Genomic DNA, 10146 nt, shown 5'->3' on the forward strand with positions numbered 1-10146 from the left:
ACTTTTTTTTGGTAACACGGGGTCGTAGGATCCTCTTAGGTGCGTGCAATGCCGCGACGGAAACTAGATCCCGCGACAGTGCCGAACAAACCGGCTCCCACCGTAGACTCAACGTTGTGCATTTTAATGTCCGAACTCCGCTTGCAAAGCAATTGCCGAGCATTATAGAGGATGAGGTGCTTCAAAGACGATTGTGTTTTTATGGCTTCCGAGACGCGAAAGTTTTAGTCGTCTGTTTATCAGCCTGATCGAAAGCTGAGAGAAAGCTTGATCGAGGAGCATATCTGGGCGGTATGTTTCAACACTACTAAAATATGTGGCTCGCGGCGGTCATGCCTACAATGTTTAACTAAAGAAAACACTGGCATATTGAGAAAAACGTAAGAACATCATTACTCAAAGTGGGAGTATTTTTAAAAAATAAAGTGGGATTTCTGACTGAAATTTGGTTTACCAATTAAAAACGAACGTGTTCAAAACGTGTTGAAAAGTTGCTAGATCAACTGAACCTTAAAAGAGATGTCGCCGCGAGGCGAGGGCGAGGCTTCTTGAAAAACGCTACAGCGCAGTCCTTCATATTTGGGTACACGGACATTGCTCAATCTACTCACCAGTTGGGTACAAACCTCCGTAGTCCTTGACTCAACTGGGAAAATAGCAACCACGGTGCTTTGTTGGAATCTACCCGTGGCAGCAGCCGAAGCGCTTGCCATCGCCCACGCCCATAGGTCGGCGTACTCACTTGTGAGTACACTCATTTGTACTCATTTGTACTCAAACTCACGAGTGAGTACGATGATGAGTGATCACACACCCAGAAAAAAAACAGTGAGTACGATGACGAGTGAGTAAAGGGGTAAGTCCACCACTCATGAGTACAGTACTCATGAGTACACTACTCATGAGTATGAGTACTCATGAGTACAGTATTCATGAGTATGAGTACTCATGAGTTTGAGTACTAATGAATATGAGTACTCATGAGTACACGGTACCCATGAGTACACAGTACTCATGAGTACACAGCACTCATGAGTACACAGCACTCGTGAGTACACAGCACTCATGAGTACACAGCACTCGTGAGTACACAGCACTCATGAGTACAATACTCATGAATACTGTTTTTGCGAGTGCTTGCACTCTTGAGTATATGCACTCCTGAGTACAGTAGTGCAAACAGTAGTGCAAACAAGAAAACGGACGACAAAAGCTGCCACCCGAAGACACGCAGAAAAACGCAGTTTACGGCCACGGCTGCACCGACAACCCCCGAGCTCCCCTGAGCCCGACCCGGCCTGAGACCAAGAGGAGACGCCAGACGCAACCCGAGTGCTTACGTTCCGTTTCGCTTTCTCACATGTACTTGCCTTCGCGCAGTAAGTCGCTCAACGACAGTGCACCGCGTCAGATGTTTTCTTCCTCTGTCCTGATTTATATGTAACCTGTGTTTTTCTAATCAATTAAACAATTTATTTTTTCTACTTAGTATTTCATTCTAGCTACGACCTAGCTAACAGTGCAGATAAATTGATTATTCGTGAGTAATACAAATTGAGTACTCATGAGTGAAAAATGAGTAGTACTCATGAGTAGTACTCATGAGCAGTAGTACTCATTGAGTACAGATTGAGTACTCATGAGTACAGATTCAGTACTCATGAGTACAGATTGAGTACGAATACTCGTGAGGACAAACGAGTTTCAGTACAAGTGAGTACGATTACAAATGAGTATTTGATGAGTGAGTACGAGTGATTTTGTAAACAGACGAAGTTTTTGAGTCTGAGTTTGATTGAGTACAGCGTGAATAAAAAAAAATTGTGATGAGTTTCAGTGAGTTCTTTCTGTTTTGCCGACCTATGCCCACGCCTCGATAACCCGCCTGCCAGAGCACTAATTGACTAACATAACGGACTCGCATCAAGCCTGCCGCCTAGAACATGCCAACCTCGCACCTCCCCGAGCCATCCAGATACTCCAGAACCGAACACATCGATATCTCTATTAACTGTATTCCAGGCCCGACAAGCCTTGCAGGGAATGAGGCAGCCCACCCACCCTGCAGCCCGCGACTTCCTCACCCGGACCCTCCAAATGGGAAGGCCAGGTTTAAACTTCAAGAACCCAAGCTAGAAAGGGAAGAGTTCTGGATGGACAGATAATGCTCGCGCAGTCGTTTATTGACGCAACGACCGGTTTGACCTATGAAGCAAAAACCACAAGGCAACGGGACATGATAGACAACGCCTACAGCACACGCAACATACTTGTACTTGTGGTTGCCAGTGCACTTGTTAACAACGGACTTTATATTGCTATCTGTTTGTTTTTTGGCAACAAGTGGACAAATTTTTGATAATTTATTTGGAGCTTTGAACACCACCTTAACACCATAGCGGGAACCTACATTTTTAAGCCCGTGGGCCATCCTGCGGGTGTAAGGAATTACTGCAAATTTCTTTTTTTCTGCCAAGGATCACCACTCGAGTTACGTTTAGCACGACCTTTTACAAGTTTTATTAACTTATCGGTGACAGCCACGAGTACACTAGACGGAAAACCCGCGTCTTGTAGACGGGCTACTTGCTTCACAAAGCTAGCACCTAATAAATGTTTGCAGGATTTTTCTAGTTCTGATCTTAAACAGGAAAAAGCAATGTCCCTTTTTACTACTTTAGAGTGGGCTGACCTGAAATTAAGGCTAGGTTTTGCAGAACGTGCCTCATAACAAAAGCAAACGTGACTACTTTTAAAATGCAAACTAAGGTCAAGAAACTGCAGCAAATTATGTTTAGGCACCTTAGAGGTGAAAGACAGACCCATTCCTTCGCTCTTAAACACTCCTAACACCTTATTGGCAGCTTCAGGCAGTGCATCTGAAGCTGACACAACCGTGTTGTTCAAACACACTAATCAGCATACAAGGGAAGTGTCTGAGGCTTTTTTCATATAAAAAAATTGCGAAACTTGCGTAAGCCAAACTTCTGTTACCTTGCACAAAAGCGAAATCAGTTATCTTGCAGAACGTGCGACTTGATGAGTTGCATGCTTGCGCAGTGATTCATTCTTAAAGTGAACTGTTTTGACATGCACGGTGTTTTGTGCATATATGCTTTTTTTCTTTTCCAATAAAAATTCATTTATGAGTGCCGCGCTGTGTCTGTTACCTTCCTTGTCCTCGTCTGTCTTGCGCTGGTTGTTTTCTATGAACCTTCCATTCAGCTCCATGCTCTGAAACTGCACAAACACCCTGACGTACAACATCATTGCCAAACATAACGCGTATGTCTACCGCCGACTGCGGACAGGGACATACTACAACCACACCATGTTGTACCACGTCGCTCCAACCTCCTTCCCGTACAACTGCCACAGTGTGACACCACAGTTTCAGCTTACCACCTAGTGACTCTTGTCGCCACCTCACTCGATCCCCTCTACATATCATGAGCAGTGGGGGAATGCGGTGACCAGGTCGGCGCCGGAGCGCCAACTCGGTCTGGTGCAGCCAGCCGGGGATGTAGCGGAGGGCCTCGGCTTCCTGAACACAGGAGGCTGACTTAACCCCCTTTCCTACCGATTAAGCTACATGCCCGCACACAGAGAGAGGGAGAGAGAAAGAGAGTTGCTTTCTCGCTGTACCGGGTGCCCTTTTGTCAGTACTAGTCATCATCATCAGGCTGCTTAAGTTCATTGCAGAAAGAAGACCTCTCTCATAGAGAGAGAGAGAGAGAAAGAGAGAGAGAGAGAGATTACACGTGTTTATTGCGAAAAGCAACGTGGAGGAGTCCAAGACCACTTGAGCCCTTCCAGCCTCAGCCGCCCTCAACGCCAGCAGGCGCAGATCGTTGAAGCCGGAGCTGGCCAGAGATCTCTCCCGAAGCTCGTAGGAAGAAAGCGAGGGATTGCGCAACTGTAGTGGGCCGTGGTCGCACCGCCCTACCGTATTGTTACGTGGCGTCCCCGGGGATTCGCAGAAGCGGCATAGCGGGGAATATACAGTGGGGTGCAATATACTTTGGCATTTACTTTCGACTGCCCCTATTCGGCAGTGTTCGAACCGATTCTTTTCCACCAAATTCCCTTGTATCACCCCTCCGTCCAGTTATCCGCCCTCTCGTACTTCTATAGTCCCATCTCCCAGTGGCGGTTCTGGGATCATGAAGGTCTACCGGTTCCCAGTTCTCTGCATTGCATCCCGCACTCCATCAGATGATGTTATACTATATCGGCGGGAGAAAGTATGGCTGCACGCCAAGAAATCCATACGCGCAATCTCGATCCACGTCCAAGGAGACGGTGAACATTAGAACGTGAAACGGAAAACCCGTGCGATAACCGGCTGCCGTTAACCACGGCGCCTCGGTTACCCTCGCGTGTTCCGCTATTTCGCACCGCAGCGCACACCTGACGGGGCTCCCATTGGCGCCTTTAGTAGCGAAGGGCTTGAGTTCATGTGATGCAAGAGGTACTGGGATCGATACTCAGTTCCTCCATATCTTCTCTTTTCTTGTTATTTTTTCTTCATGCCTACGTTCCCAGCTCTTACTGATGTTGTCTGTGCTTGAAAAACACCTCGTTATCGTCTGAGTCACTGTTCCGAATAAAGCGTGTAGTGTTATATTTAGTCTATTCAAGAGTAGGGCTCAGGAGGCGCAGGAATAACTGTGCTCCATCCCCATGGTGGGCAGATCGGTGACCTCGGTCAACATGACAAATTTTAAAGCATAAAGAGCCTGAAACATCGTGCATCTCGTCACCAACGATGCTAGTCCTTACCGGCACGGGAAAGGAGACCCCGCAATCTAAAACCTTCTAGGACGGGAGTGAGCGCGAACTCAGGTGGAGCTGCGAACGCCGTTGGCGTGACTGAAGTGATTTTTTAGGTAACTTTACCGTAGCGCCTCGCCGAATGGGGACTCCTGCGTTTGCTGCCTGCTTTGGTTCATTCTTTTTCTCGATGCGGTTGGCCTACATCCAGTTGATGCTTTAAGTTTGCACCCAACCGAAATTTTTTGTGTGTCATATTTATCACAGTGCGATGCTTCAAACTGTATTTGCATCCGTCGAGGAGTTCGGCCGTCGCTTCGGAGTAGGCAAAGTGTGGGAGTTAATTTGGCACTGCGCCACACCGACTGCCAACAGTATAAGCATGTATTTGCCAGAAGTGGGTAAAGGAGCGGGGGATTATCTTCTGCATTGGTCTTCAGGTAATCATCCGGAGTGGTTGGCGTCCCTAGTTCGGGGTGCCATGGGCTGACGCAGCACGAAGAGCCCGGGTCACCAGACCACGCTGGTTCTCCAGAACCGTGATGGTCAGCACGGCCTCCCATTGATGCCGTGATGGTGCCAGGATCTCCGGGAGTACCTCAACACCCTTATACTCTCATGCCACGTTCTATAGGGTGTTGGACGTTCCGCTGCAGAACTTGCATTCGTATCTGTGTAATGTGGGGTACATCAAATGCAATTGTATGGCATGTGGGAATGAATTTGTCTGAAGTCTTCGTAGCTGCGCTAATTCTCCTTTGGTGAGCTTTGGATGTGGAGGCAGGTATTTTCTTCTTGTAGGCCTGTGTTGTTCCAAGATGTGTCTACTTCGTGTGGCCATGTGATGGTTGTGCGGCATCCCGGGGAAGGGGTGTGTTTCCGACAAGGCAACTGCCCGGAGCGAGAGGTCTCAAGTTACGGCGTCGGCCGCTACGTTACCCTCTAGGGATTTGTGCCCCGGTGTCCACACAATGCAGATGTATAGTGGGTTTCGGCGTGTTTGGAATGACTTGGATAATGTTCGAAGGGCTGTCTTAGAAATTCGTGCTTTTTGGCAATTCCGGCAGGTTGCTTGTGACTCTGTGAGAACTGTGATAGGCTCGTGGGTTTCCGCTGCTATAGGATGACGGCAAGCGCAACCGCTGCCTTCTCTGCCGGTTCCGTGTCTCCACTCTTGATTGTAGCCGATAATAGGTGGGAACCTCTGAAGGCTACCACGCTTATTGTATGGGCTGGTATGGTTATTTGGCTTGTATACACTGCCGCATCGACGTATCTCGAGTTGTGCTCGGTTCTGTAGGATGTGTGGAGTGTTTTCGCTCTTGCTTCGAGGCGCTTACTTTTCTCAAGATTACTGAAAAAGCAATAAAGTTACGTTGCCTGTCACGGAACATCAAAGTAATTGGCTGTGCAATATGACTACTTCTGGAAAAGGATCACAGTACTCTTATATTACCATTCAATTTTGTCACATGAAGAAACGTATTGTACTCACTGCCTGTAAGTTAAAAAAAGTGCCTGCCAAGAAGGGCCTCCCCGACCGGCGCATTCGCAAAAAGTTGAATATACTTGTCCAAGAGCGTACCGCTAAATGGCAAGAACAATCGCTGACGTATACTGAACCATTGGCCGGCTTTTGTAGCCTGTGTCCTATTCAAAAGCAGTCATGGTTCAGGCCTGATGAGCACTGTGTGGAAGTACCGGTGATGTTGCCACGGTTACGGTAGATGAGATGGGCTTTGTTACAGATGAAACATTTGTGTCGTCATTTTTAGACGTAACAGTATGTTCCTTTCTGTTTTTCTTGACCCCAAAATACTCTCCGAGACCGAATATCGCGGACGTCTGTACTTTCCCGTTGTTGCACCACCCTCCATGCGCGCAGGATAACCACAAGGAGGTTCTTATAAAACTTTCATACAACCTCCTTGGATAACCCGGAGAAATATATCCTACAAACTCTACAGGCCGTTTTCCCTACGAATGACAAAACGGTCTCTCAGCTCCCCCCCCCTAACCCAAGGAAACAGTAAAGAGAATAAACATTTGTAGTTGTAAGCACACATTCTTTCTAGTCTACAATGTCGCCGTGCAGAACTTGCCTTGATGAGTAAAAGCGCACGAATGAAGAGTTAATTACAGAAAAAAAGCTGTGGTTGATTCCTCTGTCATAGGAATCGGTAAAACACGAAAGTGAAATGTGGAGCGAACTCTGCAGCTGAGCATGATTTGCGGGTGGACGGCTGTCTTGTGGGTGTGCTTGGCGAGCGACGTCCTGCTCGCGGGGCGCTCCGGCAAAGGTGTACTCGCGTCATTTCCGTGACGGATATGAAGTCAGTGACACTTTGGCGTATTCTGGCATAAAACACTTTCGTGCTAAAATATAAAACCAGAAAACGAACAACCTTAAGTATAACGTACTCTTTAGTACTGAAGGTTGCTTCCCCGCAAGAACAACCTGTGTGCAGGTTTGCTTCCTTTACAGGCCGCTTGCTTCGTTGTAATGGCGTCACTTCCGTGACGGATATAACATCAGCGAGCTGTTGGTGTATCCTGGAATAAAACACTTTCGCGTTAAAAACAGTAAGGTCCAGTTACTTGAGAAGGATCGTAGAGTTGGTGCCCCGCAGCCACTCGCCCTGCACGAGGTATTGTTTCGTCCTACAATATATCGCGCCCGATCCTCAGTCGCAGGAATTGAAGAGGACAAGCAGCATTCAATGCAAACAACGCGATAAATAACAGGAAATAAAATACCCACAGGTTGTGCTTTGCAAGGAAGCTGTGCTGCTCTAAGTAAGATTGACACACACACACACACACACAAAACGTACAGTTTGACGTGAGGACGGCGTTATCTTCAAGGCTATTATTTGTGTTTCCATAACCGCAAAGGATTGGTCACTGGAAAGATTATTTCGCCAGCGCACACATTTGTGACTACGGCATTTTCAGCAGTGATGCGGGATCGCAATGTTCGTAGTTAGCCAAATATTAAGCAAGAACGGAATATTTATTGGAATCTGAAACTAAGCGCCATTGTACCTTGAGAAGAAGGAAGTCTAGCGAAGCTGGTGTTCTGGTTTGACTTGCTATGTTGGGGTTTAGCTATATTAAATTGTAAGGGCAGTTGCCTGATCTGTACATCACAGACTAGGAGCACACACGAACGGTGGGTAGAGACAATGACGTTTTATTGTACCACGGCTAAACAAATCACAGAGCAGGCTGCAGTGAGCTGTACAGGTGGCCGCCACAAAGTGCACCATTGCGCTGTCCGTGGCGAGCAGTATACAGGACTCGGAAAAGAGGCAGCGGCTGTGGAGAGGAGTATATATTGGGGCTGTAACCATTTTCCTTCCGTAGATGGCCATGCTTTGCGGTGGGCCACGAAGGGCCGGAAAGCCAGCTTACAGAAACCAATCCAGCACTCTATTGCCTAAAGCTGGCTTCACCTCTAAACAGCAGTGAACTGCTAGAAAGACGCTTTTCAGGTGAGAATATAAGTCGTCTCATATCAATGTTTGGATACCTTTTTTATGTACTGTGAATTTGTCCATGCACTGAACAGATGCTGCAGCCTAAACTTGTTGCGAGACCTTGCGGAGCTATTCACATAGAGCTTCGCTTTAATAAAACTGTCAAATCATTTGTGTATCAAATAACAACGTATACAATTGGAATACAAAATTTGGAATAATCGCAGGCCCCATCCGTTGGAAACCCCTCACTGCAGACGTTCTTGAGATCCTTGCAAACAAAGAAGTAACAGTGGGAGATGGAAAAAAAAACAATGGAGGTGCTGGGTATCGATCCCAGTACCTCTCGCATGCTAAGCGAGCGCTCTACCATCTGAGCTACACCCCCACGGTGGGACACTGCACTGCGATCCCATTAGGTGCGTGAAATGCTGCGACAGAAACTAGATCATGCGAGAGTAGCCGAAGAAAACCGGCTGCCGTCGTGGACTCCGCATTGCGCATTTTAATGTTCGCGCTAGGTTTGTATGCAGGTAAACGACCGGCCATTTTTCTGAAGGAATGTATGTGGCAAACAAGCCGAAGTCGGCCTCTCGATTAGGCTGTTCGTGATAATTCGGCTGTTCGATTAGGCTGTTCGTCTTTCAAAGAAGGCTTTGAAAGAAATGCAGTGAGGCAAAGCACCTTGCGAGAATCAGATAAAAGCAGAACTCTTGAAGGATGGCGGGCAAATCGTACTAGAAAAACTGGCAGACCTGTACGCGCAATGCCTAATGACCGTGAGTCTACCGGAATCTTGGAAGAACACCAACATCATCCTAATTCATGAGAAAGGCGACATGAAGGACTTGAAAAATTACACGCCGACCAACTTACTGTCAGTCGTCTACAAGGTACCAAGGTAATCGCTAACAGAATCTCTGCCACTATAGATTTCAGTCAACCTAATAAACAAGCAGGGTTTCGTAAGGGTTATTCAACAATAGATCATATTCACACGATGAATCAGGTGATAGCCTTCATAGATCATGAGAAAGCATTTGACTCGGTCGAAACCGCAGCATCATTCGGGCATTACGGAACCAGGGGTAGATGAGCATTATGTAAGAATACTAGAGGATATCTACAACGGGTCCACAGCTACCATCATCCTTCATAGGGAGAGCAGTAAAATACCTATAAAGAAGGGTGTCAGACAAGGAGACATAATCTCTCCAATGTTATTCACAGCATGCTTACAAGAAGTATTCAGAACGTTGGATTGGGAACAGGTGGGAGTAAGGGTTAATGGAGAATACCTCAGTAACCTTAGATTTGCTGATGACGTTGCCTTGCTAAGTAACTCGGGGGACGAATTGCAAAGCATGCTTTCCGCACTGGGCGAACAGAGTAGAACCGTGGGCTTGAAAATTAATATGCAGAAAACTAAAGTAATGATCAATAACCTCGGGACAGCACAGCAGTTTGAGATAGGCGGCGAGGCAGTGGAAGTGGTAAGCCAATATATCTACTTAGGCCAAGTTGTTACCCCAGATCCCAACCATGAGGCAGAGATAATTCGAAGGATAAGAATGGGGTGGAGTGCATTCGGCAGGTATTCTCAGATAATGAATGGCAGCCTACCATTGTCCCCTAAGAAGAAAGTGTATGACAGCTGCATCTTGGGGGCGCACTAAAAAAAGTTCAACTTAAATTTAGGACGACTCAGCGTGCAATGGAACGGAAGATGATGGTGTAACGTTAAGGGACAAGAAGAGAGCTGAGTGGGCCAGGGAACAAACGCGTGCTACGAACATATCAGTAGAAATTAAGAAGAAGAAATGGGTGTGGGGCGGACATGCAGTGTGAAGGCAAGATAACCGTAATCCATTAAGAGTAACATAGTAGATCTCTA

General features: G+C 47.0%; 1 non-coding gene across 1 annotated transcript; it reads right to left on the minus strand.

Annotated features, from left to right (window-relative positions):
- Positions 1–8567: 8567 nt before the first annotated feature.
- On the minus strand, positions 8568–8640 carry Trnaa-agc (transfer RNA alanine (anticodon AGC)). Its single transcript has one exon. It is a non-coding gene; the product is annotated as a tRNA-Ala (tRNA).
- Between the last annotated feature and the right edge of the window lie 1506 nt (positions 8641–10146).

This window comes from Haemaphysalis longicornis, unplaced genomic scaffold, assembly GCF_048455015.1.
Source record: "Haemaphysalis longicornis isolate Haplotype H1 unplaced genomic scaffold, Haemaphysalis longicornis Haplotype H1 scaffold_133, whole genome shotgun sequence".
NCBI classification, from domain to species: domain Eukaryota; kingdom Metazoa; phylum Arthropoda; class Arachnida; order Ixodida; family Ixodidae; genus Haemaphysalis; species Haemaphysalis longicornis.